The sequence below is a fragment of the Pinus tabuliformis genome, chromosome 1_2, assembly GCF_031772625.1.
Source record: "Pinus tabuliformis cultivar Carrire ecotype Pingquan chromosome 1_2, CPIR1, whole genome shotgun sequence".
In the NCBI taxonomy this organism is placed as follows: domain Eukaryota; kingdom Viridiplantae; phylum Streptophyta; class Pinopsida; order Pinales; family Pinaceae; genus Pinus; species Pinus tabuliformis.
Genome location: NC_142298.1, coordinates 348,303,655 through 348,315,774, shown reverse-complemented (window position 1 = coordinate 348,315,774; position 12,120 = coordinate 348,303,655). Strand labels below are relative to the sequence as shown.

Here is a 12,120-nt window from a genome sequence, read left to right as displayed (position 1 = left end):
TAAAAATACAATGTAGGTAAAAGTTGAGAAATGATATTTGAGGTAACTAAGGAGTTGTCACATGTAATGCCACTCCCTTTCTACATGAGCAAGGAGATTTGGCAATAGCATGTCCGCTTTGGCTCTTTCTCAATTTATAAAATTGACACTGTTGACTAATATCGGCATAACCAACCCTATTCTAAGTTGAAACTTCTTTCAAATTGAGCATTCACCTCATGAAAGGTTACCTTAAAATTGCTCCATAGTTGTGACTATTCGAAATTGACAAGGTGATTAAAAAATAACATGTTTGTTTTAAGTTAATGGTTTCAATCATGAATCCATTGTGAAATTTCTCGCATTTTAGCTTCTAATTGTTCAATAATGAACCCATTGTGCATTGTTCCAATTGTAGAAAATTCTAGCCCTAAGTGATTCTTTCCCTTATGATCTCAATCAAACAAATCAATTATTGAATTTAATTAATGTAGAAATTAATTTCGGACCATAGCAACAATCATACAATAGCTGGAAAAGTAAATAGGATGCATAAAACAGTTTTTTTTTTCTAAGTAAGACTAATTCAATTAAAAAAGGCAAAAATATAATTACACCGAGGCCCCGCCTCAAACTCTGTTTCTAGCTTTCATCGAAACAGTTGATACTGCCCCTTTTTGGGGAAACCAGCATGAAATTGCAAAACAGTTACCATATAACCCTGAACTGACATCAACAGACACCATAATACGACCTTGTGACACAGAAAAAAGGTGCAACTCAGCAACACTGGACATGACAGCAAACCAACAAAACTACTGAACTGCTAAACATACGCAAAAATATCAAGCAATTGGACCAAACCGTGATCTGCCTGAGGCCGATTTGGTTCATGGGTGGCTGCATTTGCCAGAGGACATCAGTTGTTTTGCTACTCCTCCGGAGTTTCCTCGACCATGGGACACACATACTGTTCCCAATCGTCTTCCTTTTTCTCCACATCGCTCTTCTCAGCATCGCCTGTAGGCCCCTCCATCTGTTGGGTGCCTCTTGATCTGCCAGCACACCCCACGTTAAAGCCACGACTGCAGAGCAGCCACCCGCCCGTTGAAAGTCGTCTACATGCTCATTGTCACCATGCATTCTGCTATGCCTGATTCCCTGGCTATCATCCTTTGAATTTTTCTCCTGACTCCTCTCATATCCTGGGCTCTCATCCCCTGAGAATGCTCCTTAGAGCTTGTCACTTGATCACTGTCCAGCATTTCTTCTTTAGTGAAGACAACGGTCACCTTAGCAGTGATAGTAGGTTTATTTAGACGGGTATGGAGCCTGAAATGGGTAGTGTGAGAGGCAGAGCCAGGACTCTGCTGGGAAATAACAGAATGGAGCCCAAAATCTCTGAGCGGATCCCTTGACTCCATCCCACGCCCCCGCCTACTGCGCGCGTAGGAATAGTGTCTGAGCTGAGGTCTGGGTTGAGGCTCATCTTCCTGGTCCTGAGGAGGGGAAGGGGGAGCCGAGCTCTGCGTAGTATGAGGTCTCGCTCTGCCTCCCCGAGAACCTCCAAATCGACTCCTCATTCGATGTCTTACCATCCTGGTGAGGACTGAGAGCAGATCAACGGGATATTCAGTTGGGGAGGGGGATTGATTACAGAAACAGGGCCTCTGAGCAGGATTTACAGGGCAAAGCATGGAGTGGGAGAAATGGTGGCCATTTCCAAAATCGATGCAACTAAGGTGCCAACAACGTTTTCATGTAGCTGTTCTGCTACCTGCGAGCTTTGCCTGCAGTGGACAATAGCTACGAATCGGGGGACGAACAATGGGAACAGGAGGCGCCATTCTGATATTTACTGTATCCATATCTCGGCCTGATGGGCCATTTATTTCCATCTGCATGCTAGTCATATTTCGACTGCAGTGAGCCTGGATCCGGGCCCAATTCATCACCTGGCTGGTCCTTGCGCCGGCGTTTCTAAGTGAGCCCATTAATGCTCTTTGAAAACACCCGCATCCGGGTCATAAAATAGTTTTTGCATAAAATGGTTTTTGGAAATGTTTGAGACCACTCAGAGCAATGATGGCACTGCACAAAGGAAGTTTAATGCTTAGCCAGGTGGATGGGATTAAAACAAAATTGAAAAGGCCAACTTGCAGTCCGAAAAGGGTCAAGCCCTAAAAGAGACCTGAACCTCAGATCAGACTATGGTGGAGGGACGAAAGGCCTAAGAAGGTTTGCTAGATTTTTGTAAAGGCAGAGCCTTTATAAACCAATTGTATAAAATGGTTTTTGGAAATGTTTGAGACCACTCAAAGCAATGATGGGACTGCACAAAGGAATTTTGTGCAAGGAGGCTATCACATCAACCCAGGAACTTGCGTGAAAAGCAATTATATTCCTCCTCCCTGACAGTGACTATTGAGAAAGTTCCTAGAAAGTTACTATCACTATTCAAAGGAATAAGAAACTTTACTCTGTTCTTTCTTGAGTTCAAAGAAAACTGAAGAGTAACCATGACTGTCAAAAAGCAATAAATTAGATGTCACAAGATTAAAGCTAAAGATAAGACAGAAGAATACTAATATGGAATGGAATTTCAACAAAGGGACATGCCATTTTGGAAACATACCCTATAACATGACATAGGTCACAATCAAAAGCTGAAGATGGTCCATGAACCAAAATAGATTTTATATTTTTTATGGCATAACAGGGCCAAAGAAGATTGGTAAGCTAGATACTCTCACTATTCAAAGGAATTAAAATGTTTAGATATTTGTTTTCACATATTCTAATATGATCCCACTGTAGCAGAGTGAGGTACAAATGTTGGAGAATTCCTAAAACAATCGAGATTTTTTCAATTTTAGGACTCGAACTCAGATATCAGATTGCTGCCACTCCTCCTTCCATATTTCCCTGCAGATTTGATTGAATGAGGCCTTCAAGCATCAATGTACCATTACAAGGCACCATGGCTCGTTGGCAGAGAAAGTAAGTTGTGAGCTGAATTGTTATCAGGTCACGGAAAATCATCACAACAATACTTTGCCCTAGATTCTCTAACACCATGAATTCCATCTGATCCTTTTGTGAAAATATTGCAATAGTTGATTGCAGTTTGTCCATTTTTAAGCTCAACGAAGAGTAATATATGTGGATGTTTAGATCCCTTTTGATTTCCTGTTTGTCTTGGGGCCACTTCTCACAGCTGATTAAATCAAAATAAACATTGCCTTAGGTATTACAAGTTTCATATGTGAATTCAAACTTGGATACAAGGTTGCTTTGTAGGAGGTTTGGTCTCATGTGGATCTAACTTTATAACTTGGCAAAAGAAAAATATTCACCCTGTGTGTCTGCATTCGTTGACATGGGATATTGACTTGTAACCTGTGTGTCCCCCTATGCCTCGATAATCAAAATAGATTCAGCACGTTGGGGAGAATAACTTGGAGATGTGTCCATTTCCAGATCCGATGCTTCATATTCTGAGTGATAATAGCTCTCAGATATCTCTGAAGTATTAACGTCTCCCATTGTTTTGTATCTGCGAAGCAAGTGCAATGGAGAAGATCCATGGATTGGAGTTGTTTCCCCACTTTGAAACCCAGAAGACAACACTGAGCTGCTTGCGATTCCAGAAGAAGAATGCTCTGGCTTTCTATGTCGTTTCATTTTTTCTTAGCAGTTTTATCCCATTTCTGTAAGGCAATGGCTGTATGTTCTTCAAATATATCCTTCTTCATGTGAGAACCCATCTGCACAGGAACATCTAATCAGTTTTGAGAGCACTACCCTAAGGTTTAATCACAGCAGGATTATTTGAACAGTCCTGAAGCTCACTATCACAAAATCAATTCGCCTAAAGAAAAATTCTGCCAATCTTTCAACACAGTCACTGTGTCTTTTTCTCTTGTTTTCTTTTGACATGGGTGAGACTACTAACATAAATTTATTGAACAAACAAAAGAAAGCTCTAGAGTGGTCCTGTTTTTCTAACCAATTTTTTTTAGGGTTGCCTGAAGCCCACAACAGAGTGAATAATTTGTTCTGCCAAAAATAAAAATAAAAATTGAAACTTCCTAGTTCTTATTTTTCCCTAATAAATTTGTCTGCTGTGAGTTCAACTAATTCTCAAGTGACAACTTATCTCTTATTTTATAAATACTAGTAAGTTATTTAAGCATCACACACTGTACAGCTTGGCTGCATCTATCCTCTGTACAAAGTAAACAAGATAAATCGACTGGTAGTGAAGACTTGACCAATGAAATTCTCCCAATTTATATTCATATTATTCAGCCTCTTCTGGAGTCTGAATTTCAGTTGATCCTCTCAACAACCCGAATTTGATGGTATCTTCGATGAACATGAAAAGACTCACCTGTGTTACAAGTGCATAAAGTGGAAGTGTGATGTAGCTACATAGAAACTGCACAGCAACCCTAATCACAGACACAAGCAGCCCAATGGAGTCCTCATCAGATGCAAAAAATGGTTACTATCAGTGTTCTCCATAGACAGCATTGCAGTCTGCTAGTACTAATCCAAAGCAGCAATAACCTAATTAAAACGATTACTTGCTTGCTTAGAATGTGCTCTCTTCATGTTTAAGGCAAGATAAAGATTTTGTAAACAAAATATGTATAATAGTCTACGGGTTTGAATGCTCAACATACTTTCTTTTTCCTCGAAAACTTTATGGGGAAACTCAAAAAGTGATCACATACTTACCCAATGATGATTCTGATTATGATTAAAAAAAAATTGTCATGAAAACAAGATCTCAGGCCAAATTCGTACTGCAAGCATAAAGTCAAATTTAAATAAGATGCAGAGATGTAGTAGAAATGAAATTCTAATGCTGTATAAACTGAAATTGATTTAGGGTGCTTGAGACTATATTTTTTTAAGTATTGAATTAATAGTGCATATAAATTTCATCAAATTCAGCCAACTTATAATTCAAGGCTTTGATTTCTAAATTTGACTCTGGTTCATTAACATGGTGATGCCGTGTCTCAAGTTTCAACCACTAAACTGCATCCCAACAAATGCAAGACTGCAAAATGTTACTATCATTAGCATAATAAACCCAATGACTCTACACACAAGAATTTATTCTTTACTGAATGAACATATTGCTTACCCATATCCAAAAAAAGAATGCAAGCTGGAAAGCATTCTGCAGAACAGAAGTAACAATCAATCCATTGCTATTCCCATGAATATTCAGAGAATTCAGAAATATAGTTTGTCATTGAGAATTTAGCATGCACATCATTTGATACCTGGAAGAGAGTGAAATGGATCAAGAAAAGGACAAGTTGAGGGCGACCAAACCAAAATAGTTCATTCGTTGGCTGGACTACCGGAGTTCCTTTCAGTACATAAAGCCTATCTTGAATTTCTAAAGCCATCTCTGTTATTATAACTTGTAGCTTTGTTCCAATCAACAAAATTATCTGCACATTTTGGAAGATCAAATGGAAATAAGTTTTGAAGAATTCAATCAGAAAAACGTCCAAGATCATTGGTTCACATGATCAATGTACCCTCTCCTATGAGTAATATTTTTATGCACTTACAATTAAGGGAATAAACGAGATCCAGAAAAATGTTTATGCCCTTACCATTAAGGGAATAAACGAGATCCAGAAAAATGTATACCACCCTGCTCAGAGGAATACATCCCATCAGAAGGAGAAAGTTAGTTTAAACAATTGTGGACATCTAGAATGAAGACTTGACTTTGGAAGCAGGGTAGAGTACTGAAGATTTACCATTCACATTAAGAAGAAAAAAGATTATAGCAAAAGCCCACAAAGGAGGACTGCAGATAATGCATCAAGGGTGTGTGTTAGTTAAAATTCAAGAATAGGTTTTCGAAAAAAATAAGGGGATGACAAACCAAGGTCAGACAAGGGAAATATTGTATACATAATTCTGTCTGAGACCAAAGCTGTTGTGAACACGGAAAAACGTTACTAACCTGATTCCAACTACGCTTTTGAAGTCATCATCCAAAGATCTCTTGATATATTTCTGAAAATCAAACTTGCTATTTGGAGCCAAGTGAGCCTGTACGTACATTTTGAAGTAATTAATACTTTAGAACAAATCAGATGCCTTACATGAATGAAGTTGGGTTTGAAATAAACAAGATGAGAAGGAAAAGACGATTTAAAGTGATCAAAACTTACAACGATGAAGCCATGGCGCAAGGTCACGTAATCAATTTTAGTTATAGATGGACAAAATTGACGAAAGAAGCATACCTGCAAATCTAAGGAAAGCTAATGTTAAATCAGATATGGATATTTCTCAATTAATGCAAATAGTGATACGGATATTTCTCAATTAATGCAAATAGGAAACAAAGATATATCCCTTGAAGATTTGGAATTGTGAATAACTTACCATCCATTTAAGAATCAGTGTTCGGCTCCAGAAACACGGAAAAACGTTACTAACCTGATTCCAACTACGCTTTTGAAGTCATCATCCAAAGATCTCTTGATATATTTCTGAAAATCAAACTTGCTATTTGGAGCCAAGTGAGCCTGTACGTACATTTTGAAGTAATTAATACTTTAGAACAAATCAGATGCCTTACATGAATGAAGTTGGGTTTGAAATAAACAAGATGAGAAGGAAAAGACGATTTAAAGTGATCAAAACTTACAACGATGAAGCCATGGCGCAAGGTCACGTAATCAATTTTAGTTACAGACGGACAGAATTGACGAAAGAAGCATACCTGCAAATCTAAGGAAAGCTAATGTTAAATCAGATATGGATATTTCTCAATTAATGCAGATAGGGATACAGATATTTCTCAATTAATGCAAATAGGAAACAAAGATATATCCCTTGAAGATTTGGAATTGTGAATAACTTACCATCCATTTAAGAATCAGTGTTCGGCTCCAAAAACTCATATGGCGCTTTACAAATGAAGTTTCATGGGTTAATCTGAATCTTGCAGGATCTGTTTGGACCAAAAAGGAAACAAATCCCTCAAAACCCATACGATATTTTTCACACCCTCAAAAGCTTATCCAATCGCCCAAGTTTCATGTTGTTCCCTCTAAATATTTTAGTTTTGAAATCGAGAACTTTACCCAATCAGCCTATAACACAGTATATCCCAATTAGAATTTGCACAGTTGCCAAACTGGCTTGGGTTATTTCTTTTAAGTTTTCAACCTGAAAGTATCCATATGCTGGAATAAATACTCTTCTAGACAAACCCAGTTAGAAGAACCAAAAGAACTCACCATGTGAAAACTCATACTCCAATGTTTGTGTCTCTTGTTCCCATGCTTTCTAGCGCTTCATCTAGGCATCAATAGGATTTACAGATCTCATTGTTAACAGAGGATTTAAAAGCATGCAGATATCAAAACAATAAGATCTACTGCAGAAATTAAACTGAATAATATATATGGAGAAAACAATTTGTCTCCCCTTCCACTTACTTTTGCTCTTGCTAGGGCGACAGTTAAGACACTATATAACACATGGAGAACTGCCAACAAAAAGATGAAGATGTGGAGCTGGTTCATGCCAGTCGGGGAGACAAGAGGATAGTTACCCTTCAAACAAAGAATGACAAATTATCAAATAAGTCCAACTTAGGATAAACATTTGAAATATATATTGAAATCCTATTTCAAAATGGTCTAAGTAACCCTAATTGCATGAAAAAAATCACTCATAGAATCATAGGGCCTGGATAGTTATGCCATATGCAGTAAGACTAAGAGTAGGGTGTGGTATATACATGTGCGGAGCTACAATAGTTGCTATCCTCACCAGCACCAGCTAAGACACGCCTCCATGGGATCTTCTGTTCAGAGGACATGGATTCCCATAAACGTTTTCAGCCGTGCTCCTCCCCATTATCTACTTTCATGCTTTCAACAGCAGTGCTTTCGACGGCAGTATCATTTGTCTTACACGGAAGCATAGTATCACCTACTTTTTTGGATATACAAATCATAGAAATGGGCTTCACTCCAACTGTCAGTAGAAGTGAGATGAAACCAAGAAGCATCAATTCTGCAGCCCAAAATGACAAATTTCAGAAATATTTTCTCAGAGCACCAGAAATCTCATTCACAAATTCTAAGCTAAAAGAGATAAATCTGTTTGCATGAAATATTAGTTTGAAATCCAACTACAAAATGTCAAAAAAATCTACCAATACAATCAAAACAGATCATTTCAGACATATTGTCAGCCCATGTGACCACCTCATGATAATTCATCAGGAAGCTCTACCCAGGAAACAGGATTTCTGGTAAAACATCAGAACTCCCTAGAGCAAACCATTTTCAGATATATTTTCTCATACAAGATGATTAGCAAGAAATCTCATGCAAGATAGACTGCAACAAGCATATCTGCATCAATCACATGGGGAATGTTAGTGGTTTGAAACATCTGTTACCTGCTTTCAGTTTTTCAAGTGCTTCATACAGGGCGTTCTTCTTTTTCCTCTTCAACCACTGTCAATATAGTGACAGAAGGAGACTTTATCAGTACAGAATGCATATTGTATTCAAAACTTGTGTTCCCAAAAAAAAAAATGATCAGCTCTTACTTCTAATCACTAATCATATATGAGCACATTAAAATTAGGCTCTACCAGTGTGGTTTGTTGCTGAATACAAAGCCCAAATTTTAGGAAATCCTCACTAGCCAAAACAAAATGAGTGCAGAGCCGAAGTAAGATGCATTAAATAAAATAAATAGTCTACTGCTGAGACTGAAACAAAACCTTACGTTGCTAACATGATGAATACCCTGTTCAAGCAATAAGGAGATGACTACAAATCCCAAGCAAACAACTGCTACTGCCCATGTAGGAGTTTCGGCTAAAGAACGATCACTACTGCTGCCCCCTCCTGCCATATTCTTCTTTTCACAGGATTGATAACTGTTTCCCTTTGAAATTTTCAGTATTTTATTCCATTTTGATCTTGAATTTCATAGTTTACATAACACTCTATAACAGAGTGAGCCAGCCAAAGTTACTTAATCAAATTCTATTGAATTTGAACATTATTCAATATTTTATTCTATTTAAACCTTGAATCTCATCATTCACAACCCGGCAATCACCAATTAATCAAATCCCACTGAATTTAATAATGGCAAACAGCAATATCTTGTCCCCAATTTCTAGATCTTGAATTGAAGCACAGGCACTATCGGAGCAGGATCCCCAGCTAGCCTCTATATAATGTTGTCGCTGTGATCCAAGTCAATGCAAGTATGGGAAAAGGCCATGCCAGGTCGACTCATCTGCACCGTGAGGTTACAAATAATTGTTTCGTTTTCACTCATCTGCACTCTCTGGCTTGATTATCATTTAGGTAAATTAGGTTTGGAAAACTGCAGTCCATTGAATCTCACTATCCTCGCCAGCTAGCAGAATTGGAATTTGACAGGTTTGGAACTCCATTAGATCTTATTGTTTAGTATTTGCCATTTATACGCAACAATGACACCTTGAAACCAAAGCTACAAGATACTCAAATTCAAATAGATCATACAGATTAATATTGACAACTGCTATTCCAGAAGTTCTATATACAGTTTATCACATTTAGTGTCCAACATTAAACACCCGACTTTCTGGTATCAGGCTCAGAAGAAATTTATTAAAACAATAAATGGTTTACCTATCAATCATAGGGTGTAGAATAGCTTGCAGGAGGATAATGTTCAATCAAACTAAGCCTCAACTTTTGCACACATCTTTGAGGTCATTGTGAGAATTCTAATGAACAAGCAATCTCAAATTATTTCAACTAGAAAGTAAGGAAGGCTTTATAATTTCAACTGCCAAATTAAACATAGAAAACCCAGAAGGATAATGTGAAAGTTGAGCATTGTGTAGATAGTTGCATTGAAACATTTTAAGAGGTAAATTATCTTGTACAGTGATGACTACTCATACTTTATGAACATTGACAAATATCTTTAATAGTTTGCCTTCATGTTGTTACATTGATTTATGATGTCCTAGGTTTAATCAAATTGGAAAATTCATGTGTTATGTTTGATAAAGTTGGAGAGTTCATTCACAAATTCCAAATACAGTCAAAGGACACACAATAAACAGACCAAACGCAGAAGATAGTCTTCCACAATTTTCAAGTATTGATATCATTATCTGATTGGATACTCAAAGTAGAAAAATAAACAGATACATTCAAACTATTCACATTTAGTGCAAATATGTAAAATGCAAAAGGGAAACCCTTACACTACAAGGTGGGTCAATGCATCTCAAGAACTGAACCAATAAGAAGCAACCCTCATAGCCACAATAATGACCCACATTTAAACCCTGGAGGCATAAAGCCTTGATCTTGTGTATTATTTAGTTGAGTTTGATGACCATGACCACATGTTAAGTGACAATGGTGGTGTAAGAAACAGTCTCTTATTCAGTTTGTGAACCCTACCGAGATCATGTGGAGTTGGGTTTCATAAATCTAAAAATGAGAGAAATGAAGACATAAATGGTACAAGAAACAGGTGTCTTATTAAGTTATTCAGGCTGTGGGCTTTACTGCAATAATGCAGAGTTGAGGTTTAAAACTCACCATGCATCAAAAAACAAGAGAGAATTAAGGACGAATGGTACAAGAAGCAGGTCTTTTATTCAAGTTGTGGGCTTTACTGCAGTAATGTGGAGTTGGGGTTCCTTTTTACTTACAGATCCAACAATAAAATAAAAAGGAATGAGGGCACGGATGGTACAAGAAATATGCATTTTTTTCATGTTGTGGGCTTTACTGCAATAATGCAGATTTATGAAAGAACGGTACAAGAAACAGGTCTTTTATTCAGGTTGTGGGCTTTACTGTGATCATGCGAAGTTGGGATTCTTTTTCTCTCACAGAGCTATACAAAGGGCAAGAATGAGGACAAGTATGGTACAAAAAATTGTTCCTATTTATTCAAGCTATGTACTTTACTTCAATAATGCAGATTCATAAGGCTGTTTAACTTCACTTCAATAATGCAGATTCATATAAGGATGGTATAAGAAACACATCGCTTAATCAGGTTGTCGGTTCTATTGCAACCATGAGAGTTGGGGTTACGGTTCATGAGCTCCATACCACTATCTTGAGTTCTACGGCAATATTGCATTATTCGTATTTACCTGGCACCATGAGACAGCACAGTCTACAGTGTCGCTTATCTTAATAAAATGTCATTGGTGGGAACTTATTCATGTAGACAAAGTTTTTGTCTTGTTCTAGAAGACTACCCTTCTCAGGAATTTCCTCCCAAGTTTCTAGTCTGGTTATTACTATCCTCGGTCTTCAATTCGTCCTTCTTCCTTAAGGCTTAAACTACAGAAAACGGTCTTGTACATCAAAGTACCATTGGTCCTTCTTCCTTAAACTATAGATAACAGTCTTGTACATCAAAATACCATTGCTAAACAATGCTGCTGTAAATCAAACAGGTGGGCTACAGTGAAAATGGTTAATTAACTTAACAGAGTACTTTCATCATAGTGCATTACATTTATATGTGCTCTAATAATACTATATGAACTCACCAGGCATATGGAACAAGTTAAGTCAATATCCAGTTTGAATCAAGAACAGTGCAGGACAAAGATGGTTTTTCACCATCAAAGGTTAGCGAATAGTCCTCCGACAAATCAGACACAGGCGTTACACCATTGCTAAGATTCATTGAGTTGATTCGGAATGCAATGAGTTCATTCAACCAGGGAGACTGAAGAATCTCCCTGGTTGAATGAACTCATTGCATTCCGAATCAACTCAATGAGACTTAAGTTAATGAATTCAAACAAATCAAAGCTAGTGAATTCCAACAAACCTAAATTGATGGAATGAAACAAAACAAAGCTACTAAATTCCAACAAAGCTAGATTGATGGAATGAAATGGAGTGATTCCATGCTTACCTGCGTATTCAGGGGCCAGATACCCAAAAGTGCCGGCCAGCCTGGTTTCAACAGAAACTTTCCATCAGGGGCCAGCTTGACCAACTCGAAATCCGAGACCTTGGCCCTCATGTCGTCGCCCAGAAGGATATTAGAGGGCTTCAGATCTCTGTGAATGAAGGTCGT

General features: G+C 37.7%; 1 pseudogene across 1 annotated transcript; it reads right to left on the bottom strand.

Annotated features, from left to right (window-relative positions):
* Positions 1–3,348: 3,348 nt before the first annotated feature.
* On the bottom strand, positions 3,349–9,303 carry LOC149205804 (MLO-like protein 9; annotated as a pseudogene). The gene is made up of 15 exons (XR_016252490.1): positions 8,779–9,303; positions 8,444–8,501; positions 7,775–8,052; positions 7,470–7,586; positions 7,269–7,329; positions 6,891–6,979; positions 6,674–6,748; positions 6,463–6,551; positions 5,772–5,821; positions 5,622–5,662; positions 5,280–5,453; positions 5,138–5,173; positions 4,723–4,790; positions 4,373–4,433; positions 3,349–3,746 (listed from the first exon to the last, which is right to left on the bottom strand). The product of XR_016252490.1 is annotated as an MLO-like protein 9 (transcript).
* Between the last annotated feature and the right edge of the window lie 2,817 nt (positions 9,304–12,120).